Source organism: Equus caballus, chromosome 20 (assembly GCF_041296265.1).
Source record: "Equus caballus isolate H_3958 breed thoroughbred chromosome 20, TB-T2T, whole genome shotgun sequence".
NCBI lineage: Eukaryota > Metazoa > Chordata > Mammalia > Perissodactyla > Equidae > Equus > Equus caballus.
This window is the reverse complement of record NC_091703.1, coordinates 43,567,957-43,581,792: the sequence shown is the minus strand read 5'-3', so window position 1 is coordinate 43,581,792 and position 13,836 is coordinate 43,567,957.

The following is a 13,836-nucleotide window of genomic DNA, read 5'->3' as shown; positions in this document are numbered from 1 at the left end:
CCCTGATGGAGTGGAGAAAGAACATGCCAGAAAGTTATCAGCCTGGCCCATAAGCAGTGGACAGCCTGCTGAACACTTAGGGTAGACCACACCACCCCATCTTGCTGGCCACCAACCCACATACACCCAAGGACTGGCTTGAGGCCGAACGTGCCCTTGACTCCAAGTGCCATAGAAGCCACTGCCCACCCATGTAGGTGCCACCCTGGGGAGCAGGAGGGGAAGAGGCAGAAAACTGAGATTAGCACTTTGTCCACAAGAAACTGAGTGTTTCCTTTAAAAGACTCTTTAAATCATTGAATGAGACCTAGATTACTGTATTGGGCTGAAACTTAGTTGTCTGCCTTCCCCATTACCCACAGAATAGGAGCACATAGCAAGCTCCAATCAGCTAAGAGAAAATAAAGAACAGGGGTTTCTCATACATCTGAGGGCACGGTGAGGACATCCGTGACCTTACCACACATATATTATCTTGTCTGATTCCCATATGTGCTGGAAAATGGCCATCACTGGAGGTCAGCTTGGAGTGGCATATGGTCTGGAATGAACAGACCAGGGTGGTGTGCCCGGAATCATCTTTGTTATCACCATTTCTACTGCCAGGGGCTCCAGAGGCCTTGGTTCCTCCTGCCAGTTCTCCCCTCTCTGCTGGGCTCTGAGCTGGGCTGAGTTTGTTGAGTGAGTTGTTGAGGGAGATGCAGCATAACTCGGGGAAACAGCTCAGGCTTTGGAACCACCCAGACCAAACCTGGGTTGAAATCCCAGCCCTGCCACTAACCAGCTATGTGACCCTGGGGAAGCCACTTGACCTCTCTCAACCATAAAATGGAGACAATAATAACATCAACTTTGCAGTTTGGATGTGAGAGTTAGAGGTGTATACAGAACACCAGCACCATGCCCTGGGCGCCGTAGATACTCCACAAAAGGTAGCAAATTTAAAATGGAAGGAAGGAAGGAAGGAATAGGCCATTTGCAGAGATAAGCACAAATGCATGGGTCCTATGCTGAAACACACTATAATGTAGCATTTAAGCCAAATGCCCAGATTCAAATCCTGGCTTGGTCCCTTCCTTGCTGTATAACTCTGGACAAGTTACCTAACCTCTCTACACCTCGGCTCCCCGTGTGTACACTGGGTAGGAGGATAACGATACCCATCAAATGGGGTTGCCGTGGGGATTAAGTGAGTGAATGTACATAATCCTCTTACAGCAGTACCTGGCACAAAGTAAGTGCTCCATAACTGCTAGCCATTATTATCATGACGATGCGTGAATAGGCGCCATTCCGTTCCCTCCCTGTGCCCATCGCTCTGCTCGAGGTCCTGTGAAGGATATATGAGGAGCGTAAGACAGGACATCTGGCCTCAAGGAGCTTGTGGAGGAGGCCAGATGTACATCCTGGAAACAGCCATGCTCAGGCCGCCATATGGGCAAGAGGGACACGGATGTAACCAAGGACCCAGGGGAAGTGCAGATAGCAGACACCACGAGGAGAAGAGGAGCAGACAGGAGGAGGCTGGAGGGACGCAGCAAGGTTTCAGGGAGGAAATGGTGCCGCCCACGCGCCGGGATGGGCAGGGTGTGCTGTCTGATTTTCACGTGCCCCGTGTCTCCTCACTGTTTCTCACTAAGGAGGCACCGAATAACAAAGACAGGGACGGTGGAACAGCCGAGGGCTGCCTAGAGCCCAGACACCCAGGCCCTGGTCTCTGCTTCATCTTTCAAAGAACAGAAGACTTTGGGCAATTCACTCGCCACTCTGAGCCCCGGTCTCCTTAAACATACACTGGGATTAATAGCACCCGTCCTTCCAGCCTCATGGGGTTGTAGCCAGGGCAAAACAAACCAAGAAGGAGGGGCTGCATAGGCTGCTACGATCTCTGTGAATTAGCCAGTGTCTTAACCGCCAGTCCTTGGAGCCATGGGGAAGTGGTCTCAAAGGTCGGACTCTCTAAAGGAGAAGTTGGGGTACTTTCTCCCTCGCTTTGGGGAAGAGACAATTGTATCATCACACAGGCCTAGAGATGGCCTACACTTTTGAATTTTAATTTCCCCAAAGCCTTGACATTAACTATGGGTCAAATAACTAGCATTTGAGTCCTGCCCCCACCATAGCTCTCTGCCCTTGGATGTCGTGGCTGGTGAGGACAGAGGCACCAAGCTCGAAGCTCCTTAGGGGAGGAAAGTATTGAAATCCATGTCAAGCCTGTTTGTTGGGTGGTGACCTTTCCTCTCCGTCCCCAGGAGACGCTGGCCTTGGGGTCCCACCTGCTCACCCGTCTCTACGCCCACCCACCTCTGCTCACCACCTCTATCCTGTTTCCTTCTCTGCTCATCTCCCAACCCAGAAATCAAACTTAATCACCTTCCATCCGGCTTCTGCAGTGCGATAAATAGTTGTAGTATGCTTCTGAGGAGGGAAAAAAAAAAAATTCAGCATTTAAAATATTGAGCTGCTCAGAAATAATTATTCATGAGATTTTTGTGCATGCATTAGAGTTTTCCCTCGAGGCCGAGGGCTGCCTGCTGGAACGAACTTAGCCACAACTTGGCCTTTCTTTCCCTGTTTTTCTTTTTCTTTCTCTTTTTTTCCTCCCTGCATTTATGAATCCTCAACACATGCTGGATTGAAACATTAAAAATGCTTATCAACAGGACGTGGACAGGGCCTTTCGGAGCTCACCAACAGAAGGAGGCGACTGAGGGGAGAAAGGACCTGTGAGATGGACTGTCCTGCAGAATCACCCATGCCTGGCTGCGAGTGTCCAGTCTGCAGTAGGGGAGACTCAGCCCCGTCCTCGGGGAGCCCCGGTCTGAGGGGAGACACAGCTCGTCCTCGGGGAGCCCCGGTCTGAGGGAGGAGACAGTCCTTGCTCTCAGAGGACTTCCCTTCCGATGGGAAATTCCATTCTGATCTGGGAGACAGTGTTCTTAACCTCACTGACTTTCTAATTGGGAAAAGTGTTCGAGAGTTCCATTTTTCCATGGGGAATTATGTTCATTCATTCGTTTATTCATTCATTCCTTGATTGACTATATTTATCAAACACATGTTGCACTTCTACACCAAGTACTGATAAGCACTGGCAGATTTGCCAAAAAGGAAAAGATACAGTCCTTGTCCCCAGAGAACACTTGTCGTGTTTTGGAGGCAGATGCATAAACGTTTTATGGGCGCTGTAACCAAGGTGAGTCTAGAGTCCTGGGAGAGAGACAGCCTGAGCTCCCCTCTAGAGCAGCCGGCACGCCTCTCCTCTGGGCTCCTGCTCCCCATCTCTGCCTTGGCTGCGGAGTCCTAAAAAGAGAGAGGAGCAGAGGGGAAACAAGCATTGAGTGTAGAATATCTGACCCTCTATAAATGACCTCTTTCACTTGTTTATGAATTCTTTCAGTAAGTGTTTTTGGAGACCATCCAGATTCCAGTACTATGCAAAATTTAGGGGATAGAGAGGGGCATAAGCATAATTCTGCTCTGGAGCAGCTCATGGCCATGTAGACTTTTCAGCAATTCTCATTTGGTATATTCCAGAACTTTAGACCAAAACTCACCTGGAAATCATCTGGTCCTTTCCCCACCTCCAGCTGTAAAGTGCCTGGGCAGAGACCCAGGCCTTTTGGGAAGAGGAATCTAAAAGCTGCTGCACTTACCTGATCCCCACTCTTCAGAGATCTCTATTTACAGCCAGTCAGCTTTCCTCCATCCTGCTTGCTGCAAAAGCATCCCCTTTTCATGGATGGATGCTGCAGAGGAGCTGTCCCCCACCTGCCACCTACTCTGCCTTCCTGGCCTGCGCTCACAGCATGCAGCCCAGGCGTCTCTGTGGCTCCTGCACCCTGATCGGCCCTGAGAAGAGGACCAGTTAATAGATTTCCAGGCGTCGCAAATCAAGACTGGGGAGATGTTCATTTTACTGTCACATACTGGGGAGACGGGGAGCGGGGTGTAAACCAGAAGCCCACTTTGGGGATTGGAGCAATGGCCTTAGGGCCTGTCCTGAGGGGGTCAGGGTAAAGTGGTCACTTCTCTGAGGCCTGAAGTGTGAGAATATTGCTTGTGGAAACAGACATCTCTATAGCTGGAATGGATCTTAGGGATAGCTGAGTTAGGGACAGGTCAAGCTGCTGTGACAGAGGCTCAGGACACAACAGCTGACAGAAGAGGGGAGGTTATGTCTCTCTTTTGAGATAGGCTAGAGGCCTGTTGATGACCTGGACCATCCAGAGTCCCGGCTGGGGGTGCTCCTCTGCCACCCTCAGCACAGGCCTCCCATCACTGAGTCCAAGGGCGCTGCTCCAGTGGTGGCCAATCCCCAGCCTTTGCGAAGGGTTAGCAGGAAGTGGAGAGCAGGCCTGTTCCTTTTTAAAGAATATGCCCTGGAGGTTGCTTTGGCTCACACTTTCCCTCATATCCCATAGCCTGAACTTAACACATGACCACTCCTAGCTGCAAGGGAGTCTGGGAAATGTAGTCTGTAGCTGGGCAGCTATAGGCTCTGCCTAACTTGGGTGATAGTAAAACAAGAAGAGGAGAATCAACATTGGGGCATAATTCACAGTTCCTGTCACATGGAACTGTGACATGGAAGGAAACTTGGCAGACGTGGATGAAGGGTCCATGGCAGACAGTTTTATTTCTCCCAAATGTTGCAGCTGCTTTTCTGTTCCCCTGGAGCAGCAGGATTTGAGGGAAAGCCCCCAGGACAACTGGCTCAGAGGCAGAGAGGAAATCTACTGAATGGCCTTGCTGCTGCCTAGGAATGGGGTGGGTCCTTCAGAAGCCAGGGCCAAGGCCTCCCTTCTACCAGGGCTGCAGCAGCTGGAGCTGAGCACCCTGCTACAGTACAGCACAGAGCAGCCAAAGTGCCCACAGCTGGCCCGTCCTGGATTCTGGCTGACTGGCACTGCCCTGACATAGCAGATGCTGTTGGTGTCCCAGCTCCATGCTCCTAGCATGCACCTTTCCATGCCATTCCCATGCATAATGATGACCCCTTTCTGCAAGCATGTGTGGATGCTGCCCGAGGGCTTACTCCATGGAGCATGCATGGGCCCTCCTGCTTCTGGAGAACTCAGTCCAAGACACCTGAGATGCTTGGCTCTCTCTGCTCTGTCCAAGTAGAGAGAAGATCCTACAACCAAGAGGCAGGGACTCCAAACCGGGAAAGATAGGAAGCTACATCTTAGGGTCATAAAACGCTGGCTCCTGGTAGGGTACCACGCACGGGAGCACGGGACAGGTGAGAAAGTATTCTGTTGATCGAATGAATTAACTTCAGTGCACTCTGTCGTCAACTTGCCGTGTGACCTTGGGCAAGTCACTTTACCCATCTGAGCCACTTTTGCCATCTACAAAGAGAGGATGATAACATTACCTACTTAGAAGCAGGAATGAGACAACAACTATGAATGAGCTTTGTGAGTCTAATGCCCTCTGAATAGTGAGAGGTGAAAGATTAGAAAGCTGCTTCTTATCCTTGTGGCTGCTTTTCAAAATGCCTAACGAGGAACAGTTTAGCAGCTAAAAAGCAGCATCCATTTTCTCACTGAAATCCTTTCATTCAACAAAGTGACTAATCTTAGTGGAAGGAATATACATTATATTTTCTGTAGGATTCATTAAAGTTGTTTTCATCTTGAATTAAAAACACACAGTTTCTGAATATTTATTCTGAAATGGCCCTGTGCAAAAAGAAAGACTGCTCTTCACCAAGCTTCTCATTTGTTAGCCAAGAAAATGGCCCCAGGCGGGGGCGGAGGGACGTGGTGGTGGGGGCATGACTTTCCAGGGCCACAAGGCTGTTTAGAAAAATTCATTCAATCTGCAGATACTTCCCGGGATGGGCTCTGGCCAGGCGCTATGCTGGGTGTGGGTGTGCCTAGGTGAGCCCAGATGGACCTGGTCCTGCTGTCAGGGAGCTGTCAGTCTCGTCAGGTGGGAGCATGAACAGAATAGTTGCACTAAAGATGGAACAATAAGTGCTATGATGGAAAAAGTGTGTTTCTCCAAGAACTAAAGCAGTGGACCTGAGCTAGTGGTGGTGGGAGATGGAGAGAGAAGGTACCCAGAGAAAGGCTGCTTGAGCTGAGGTCTGAGACATTATGTAGGAGAAAAAAGGAAGCAGAACATCTCTGAGGAGCCAGAGTATGCAAAGATCCTGGGGCCTGAGGTGGTACATGGCGACTCAGAGGAAGTGAAAGAAGGGCCCTGTGGCCACAGCGTGGAGAGTGAGATGAGGAGTGGAGAGAAATAAGGCTGCAAAGGTGGGCAGGGAGAGACCACCAGGGTCCTTGGGAGCCGTGTGCATTAAAGCCGAGGCTGGACTGGGAGTCTCACTCATTTTTTCCATAGTACCCAAAATTGCATTGTGAAAAATTATAAACCTACAGGAAAGATGCACAGTGGACACCAATATACCCACCACCTTGATTCTGCAACTAGTATTTTGCTTTATTTGTTTTTTTTTCAAGTATCTTTCCATTTACGCATCCCTTATCCATCTTTTAATCCATCTTACTTTTATGCACTTCAAAGTCAGGGAAGACGTCTGTGCACTTCAGCCCTAAACACTGCAGCATGCATATCATCTCACTGACAAATGTACACAGCTGTGTAACCCAATCCTATCAAGATACAAAATATTTCATCATTCTGGAGAGTTCCTCTATTTCCCTTCTCAGTTAATTCCTGCTTCAAACTCCCAGCCAACCACTGTTCTGAGATTTTGCACCATACATTAGTTTTGCCTATTCTGGAACTTCATCTAAATGGAGTCACGTATATCCCTTTTTGAGCAATGTTTCTTTCACTAAGCATATATTTGAGATTCATCCATGTTGCTCATGTATCAATAGTTAATTCCTTCTTATTGTTAAATAGCATCCACAGGATGCGTCTATCAATTTGGTCATTCAGTCTGTTGTTAATAAACTTTGGGTTGTTTCCAGGTTTGAGTGGCGATGAACAACGTTGCTCTGAAAGTTTTTGTACCAGTCTTTCTAAGGATATGTGTTTGCATTTCTCTCGGGTAAATACCTAGGAGTGGAATTGTTGGGTCAGAGGCTTGCTGTATGTTTTGTTTTGTAAGAAATTTGCAGACCTTTCTGAGAGTGGCTGCACCACTTTGCAGTCCCACCAACAAAGTAAGAGAATTCCAGCTGCTCCACAGCCTCACCCCCACTTTGTGTGCTTAGCCTTGTTAATTTTTCAATCGCTGGGTGTGTAATGATAATTGCTTATGGCTTTTATTCGCATTTCTCTGATGGCTAATGATGTTGAGCACTTTTTCCATGTGCTTGTGGGCCATTTGCACTGCCTTTTGGCGAACTGTCTGTTAAAATCTTTTGCCTATTTTCTAAAAAGTTGATTGTTTATCTTCCAATTACTCAGTTTTACGAGTTCTTTATATATATCCTGCATTAAGTCTTTTTGTCAGATATAGCAGTAATCATTTATTCAACAAATATTTGTTGAGCCACCACTACCTGCCAGGCAATGTGCTTAACTAGACAACGTGGGGCCTGGCACCTGGAGAGCCACAGTCTGGGTGTCCCGCCTACCAGGCCCAGTGTCTTTCCTCCCGAATCGCCTTTTCCTTCAGAGGAGAGCTCTGGATTCCACGTGTTGAGCTAGCAGGAAGGGCTTCAAACTGAGCATCAGAGGACCTGGCTTTGAAACCCAGTTCAGCCACTTACTTGCTGTGTGACTGGGGGTAAGTCACCTAATGTCTCTGAGTCTCAGTTTACTCATCTATAAAAACAGAATTTAAAAAACTCCTTCCTCTTAGGTTCACTGTGAAGATTAGAGGAGGCCTCCAGCCAACATCAGTTTCCTTTCTTTCCCTTCTTTGAGGACAAGAGACTGTCCTAACCCTCAGGTGACTTCAGCAAGTTTCCTTCTGTCCTTGCGGGGCTCTAATGGGTAAAAAATGTTTAGTTTAAAGAGGAGATGTTATGATGGTGCTAACAAAGTGGTGAGTACTTACTCTCTCCAGGGCCCTGCTCAATGGCCCCTGCTTTCCAGAACTGATGAGCTTTCCTGGGTTTGCTAATGGAGTGTGTTTTTAATGGGCTTCCTGATGCTCTCCATTGGGGAAGGCTGAGGGAGAAGCACACTGGGCTGGGAGGGAGAAGAGGGTTCCAGCCCAGTTCCTGTTTAAACAACCATGTGTCCCCAGGGAAGTGTCTCCCACCCCCTTGCTACACCCTTTGGTGTAAAACAGTTGGGGGACAAAGGGTTTTCTAAGGTTTCTTCCAGCCCTGATATTCTGGGCTTGCAAGTTTCTTGTGTCCCTGACGGATGCTGGACCACAGCTGGGAGGCACATCTTCTAAGAGAATTGGCCAGCGATCAGCAAGCATTTGTGAAGGATTTTTGCATGTCCTTGTTTTGACGAGTGCTGTGGGGAGGGAGGGGCGGAGGCATGGGACACGTTCGATGCTTGCTCACAACTCAGAGGGTCTCAGTCAGACCTAGATGAAAAGAAGGAAAAATGTCGCCAGGAAAGATATTAGCATCCTTAAGAAAACAAAAGCAAAACAACTGTGTGCCCGCTTACCCAGCGCCTCTGTGCTGTTTTCCTTCAACTGACTTCTCAACCGTTAAGAATTGATGATTCTTTTGATTTACCCAATTGATGAAGCTGGGCTGTCTCACCTTCCCCTTTATTTCTGCGTAATTAGGAAACATATCTGTTGACTGACATCCCTTCGCTGTGAAGGTTTTGGAAGTGTTTTTGAGATTCTATATGGGTGAGATGAAAGCCATATCTCTTCTCTAATTTATTAATTCGGTAAATCTAAAGCTTCCGAGGAGAGATTTGTGCAAACTGTGGCTGAACAGGAAGCAGACACACGGGAGCAGCGGGAGATGGACTGGCGGTGCTGGGAGGGACTTCCTCAGGCCCCAGATCTGTGCGTCCAGGCTGGGGAGCCCCTAAGGTCACCAGCTATGTGGGGGCCATCCCTGAAGGCAGCATTTTGCAGTGCTTCAAAGCTGCCTTTATCACCTCCCAGCAGGGAGACCTTGGGCACGTTGCTCTCTGGGCTTCGGTTTCCTCATCTGTAAAGTGGAGATGGTGATAGGGCCAACCACACCAGACTGTTGGAAAACTAAATGGGGCAGCAAGTGAAAAGCCCTCAGTACAGTGTCCTGCATATGGTAGGCTGTGTCCCCGTGTTAACTGTTAGGATCACCATTCACACCTAAGTCCATGGGGATCTGTCTGGGAAATCACAGACACAGGGACGGCCCCTAGATTCCAATCACTTGGACAGAAGGGGCCCCTTGCATAGACACAGAAGAGCCAGCCTCAGTTTCCTTCTCTCAGTCCTGCTCCCTCACTTGCTTCTTTGGGTTTTCCCTGAGGCGTCACCCTCAAGGGACTATTTCCCCAACATCCTTTTCCTTCTGAAGCTCCTGGTCTCCATTGATACGTAAATTGGATGTCTAAGTTCCAGAGGCCACTGAGTTGGTTGAATCTGGCTTTTACATTGCAAGGAAGGCAAAAGAAATACCCCCAGGGAGACGAATGCAATTTTCTACTCAGAATACATCTTCTCTTGCCAGCCCGACAACCTCCCATAAGAAGGTGCTGGGACTAGAGGTGGTGAATTTCCGGCTCTAAAGGGTCTCCTAAGACTGTCCTCCAGGGGGCTCAGTCAACAGGGCCCCTGTCATCTTCCATCAACACCTCTCAAGGGCTGGACTTCCTACCTCTTTAAGCTTTTTTATACCTGCAGCACATGCTTTAAAACAACGGGCCGGGGACAGGCCCACGTGGGTGCCAGTTTCCATAACACTGCCCTTCACTTCCTCCTGCCGGTCATTCGGTCTCCCAGACCAGTGCTGTGCTGAGCTGGAGGGGGCGGTGGCAGAGGAAGCCCTGATAACTGATGATACAGTGTAACAGCAGGTTGGATGTCAGGCCGATGGCCAACCGCGTGCTTCACCTGCATTGTCTCATTGAATTCTCAAGAACCCCAGGAGGAGATGCTGTTATTAGCCTAACTTTCCAGATCAGGAAGCCGAGACTCAAAAAGGTTAATGAATTTGCAGAAGGCGCATACTTTGCTAGCAGTGGAGCTGGAACTGGAACTGGAGCCAGGTGTTTTGAGTTCTGACTCCCAGAGCAGCCGTGGGTGTGACCCTCATGGGAGTGACGAAACCAGGATTGGGCTCTGGACCTCTGTGACCCTAAGCCCTGCTCCCCCTGAGGACAGACTCACCATAAATCTCAGACCATGAGTTTTCAAATAAATAAGATGCAGCAAAACCTAGAGAACGTCAAAACTCTTCCAGATGCAATTTCATGTGCCTTAGAGATTCAAGGAAGCACGCTGGGCTCACTCAGGAATTCAGAACCATCACTGACACGTTGATTGCACAGAAGATGGGCAGAGCCAGTGATCAGCTGAGGCTTCAGGGGGGAACCGGGTAATGGAACGGTTCCCTGCACGTCCCGGTTTATCTTCTTATGAAAACGGTGATTGGATTTCAGACTCAGATGGTGACGCTCGTAAAGGACATTTTGGATGTGGGGACAGTTTGATCCCCAACACCAGAGACTCAAATAATAGCGAGTCATACTAGCTACCACTGAATTTATGTGCTAAGCAGCTTTTATATTTAACACAGTATCTCGCAATCCCGGAGTTTGGTATTTCCCGTTTTACAGACGAGGAGACGGCTGACCAGAGACATGAAGTGGCCCCAGGTTGCAGAAATAAGAACTGGAGGGTTTGAACCCAGGTAGTCTGGCTCCAGAATGTGTGTTTTAATCATGTTCTGTAGTCTATAACCATTTATGGAGCTCCTGACGGGTGCCTGGCACGGGGTTAAGCACTTAGAAGGGTGAACTCACCGCCCTGTGTGTGGGGCTTCCCGACATTTGCCAAACGTCACACTGCTGGTTGGCTCTTACTCCTGCCAATAGTGATAATTAAACAAGGTCACTCATGAGTGTTACATCAGAGGAGGGAAAGGTGATGTCATAAGAAAGGGAAAAGCAGAACAGTAGGGTTCAAAGGAAGGAGGAGCCTCTCATCTGGTTGGAGGCGGGGGTTTCTCAGAGATGCTTCAGGAGCAAATGCTACCGGAGAGAAACGGTCATCTTTCCACGCCAGGCCTTTGCACATGTTCTGGCAGTTAAAATTCTCCTCCTGCCTCCCTCTCCACTCCCCTTCCCCTGGCCAACACCAGCTCACCTCCTCAGGTCTCCATTTAAGCGTTTCTTCCCTGGGGAAGCCTTGATTGAACCCCTGGGTCAGGATAATTACCCCTTCCGTAAGCCCCAGGCCCTGCACATCTCCTGTCCCAACAGACATCACATGGGGATTGTTCCTGCTTCCGACCTAAGGGCCTGCGAGCTCCATGGGGCAGGAGGACACCCGGCTTGCCCTGCTGTACACTTGGCCCCTGCTAGAGGGTCTGGTGCTCCGCTCTAATTGAGAGGTTGGAAAGCTCCAACCTGCCTCACCATCAACCAGCCAGATGAGCTCCAAACGCAAAGGTGGGAGCTGCCGGAGGGCCTGGAGTTGGACAATGTGCGGCTGGGAGGGTGGAGCCCCAGGGAATAGAAAGGGCCTCTCTACTCAGAGTGAAGTCCTGGGCCAGTCTAACAGCACTAGCTTGTCAGAAATACAGGCTCCCAGACCCACTCCCATCTTGCTAATCCAAGTCTGCATTTTAACAACATCTCTGAGTAATTCTTGCTGTGCACATAAAAACGTGAGAAGCACTGGCATCAGGAACTATAAACAGAATGGTTGAGGCCGCTCTGAAACTCTTTGTGGAGTTGGCTGGCTCCACAGGTCTAGCACACAAGGGTCAAGTTCAGGAAGGTCATCTCTGAGAAGTTTATGTGCTACATCCCAGGGTTAGTGTCCAGGGGTGGGCGAGATGGAGCCCACAGGCAAGATTGAATGTGATCCCATGCCAAGGGTGGCTTGCACCCTTCTTTCTCTCTTCCTACCTGTGTGGACGGCCCTGGCCTCCTCTGGGGGCAGCTGCCCTGATGCCCTGATTCTTGTGCATGAGCACATGCACGTGCGTCCTGTGTAGCCTCAGAGTCTGTCCACACACAGTATTCTTTTTTCATGCACAAAACATTTTGCAGAATACAGTTCTCTCCTTCAGCCCCTCTCCACTTATATTAGACTTAATTATTTAAATTTAGTCCATCAGTGGTCCTATATTTAATTTTTTTCATTGAATGTATTATTAGTCTATTAATAAATGATAAACTTTAGCAGCTGTTAATGAAAATTCAAAATAGATAAATTATTTCACCCCATAACACAATACCAATATTTACTCATGAAACAGAAAGATTGTCCCTACAAGAAACTCTACTCTTTGACCCGGTTCTCTTTACTGTTAGCAAATAGCTACTAAGTAATTTACTATGCAGCATAAATAAGAGAGGGAGGGAGAAATGGAGTTTACTTACTCATGCGCTGTGAACACAGTAACAAACTCTCTCTGCTGCTCTCCCCCAGCTCCCTCCCATTCTACACAACTAGGGGAGATGGAGAATGGTCCAGGAGGGTGGCCATGGGCTCCACGGCTCCAGACACTGGTCAAGAATAAACCATCCATCCCTCCCTCTAGGTGTTTTCCCAGAAGTGTTGCTGGTGGAGGGTCGTGTAGAACTAGGAGAAATTGTTGGGGAGGAGGCAGCTACACACTGAATAAGAGCAGCCGTGAAAATACTGTGACTTTTATTACACTGGGAGTATAAAAAGCATGTAAATACAAATATTTTATTCTGCAATTTGAACATTAAGTTTCATTGCCATATTCCATGTGCTGTGTTATGCAGACTGATGTCTGCTAAGAATGAGATTCTGGAATTGCCTTTCCACCTTGTGTAATTCTGAGAGGTTCTAGAGCAGTGTTTTGGAGCTTCCCCTCACCAAGAAAGCTAATATTTGTGTGTCCATACTGTGCATGGGTGTGATGTGTGCATGTGTTAAGTGTGTAAATGGATGCGTATGTGGTGAAGATACATGGATATGCATGCACATGTATCCCCTCATTCAGTTGGTCAGTCATTTATTTATTAAAATGCCTACGAAGAGCTGTTGTCGGTGCTGAGGATTCTGCTATGCACCAAAACACAAAATTTCTGTCTTCATGGAGCTTATGTTCTCATGGGAGAGAAAGACCATATCCACACAAAGAAACACACAAATATTAGGGCCAGCCCCAGTGGCCTAGTGGTTAAGTTTTGCATGCTCCACTTTGGCAGCCCAGGTTCAGATCCTGGGCCAGACCTACACCACTCATCTGTTAGCAGCCATGCTGTGGTGGCAACCCACATTAAAAAACAAAAAGAGGAAGATTGGCAATGGATGTGATGCTAGCTTAGGGCAAATCTTCCTCAGCAAAAAAAAAAAAAAGTACAAATACTAATAACTAAAGCAAAGCAAAGCAGGGTGAGGGGTTGGAGGGTGATCAGGGTGATTCTTGTGAAAAGGTGGTGGGGAAAGGCTTGTCTAGGTGAGTAACATCTGAGCAGAGCCCTGAGTGAGTGGAGAGAATGAAGTATTTGGGTATCTGGAGAAACAGCGGTTCAGGTGGAGGGTCCAGCATAGGCAAAGGTGTGGATGCAGGAACTTCCCTGGAGTGTTTGGGGAGGCCTGTGTGGAGAAGAGTGAGGAGAGGAATCTTGTATATCTGGTAATGAATTCCTTAAACCAGGGAGTGTGGAACCAGAGAGCGAGGAATGAGAGGACTCCACAGCATACCCACCCTAAGCCCTGCCTTTTCTGGTCAAGTTAAAGATAGAACTGGGATTTTTGACTTTAAAAAAACAAAGCAAAACAAAAGA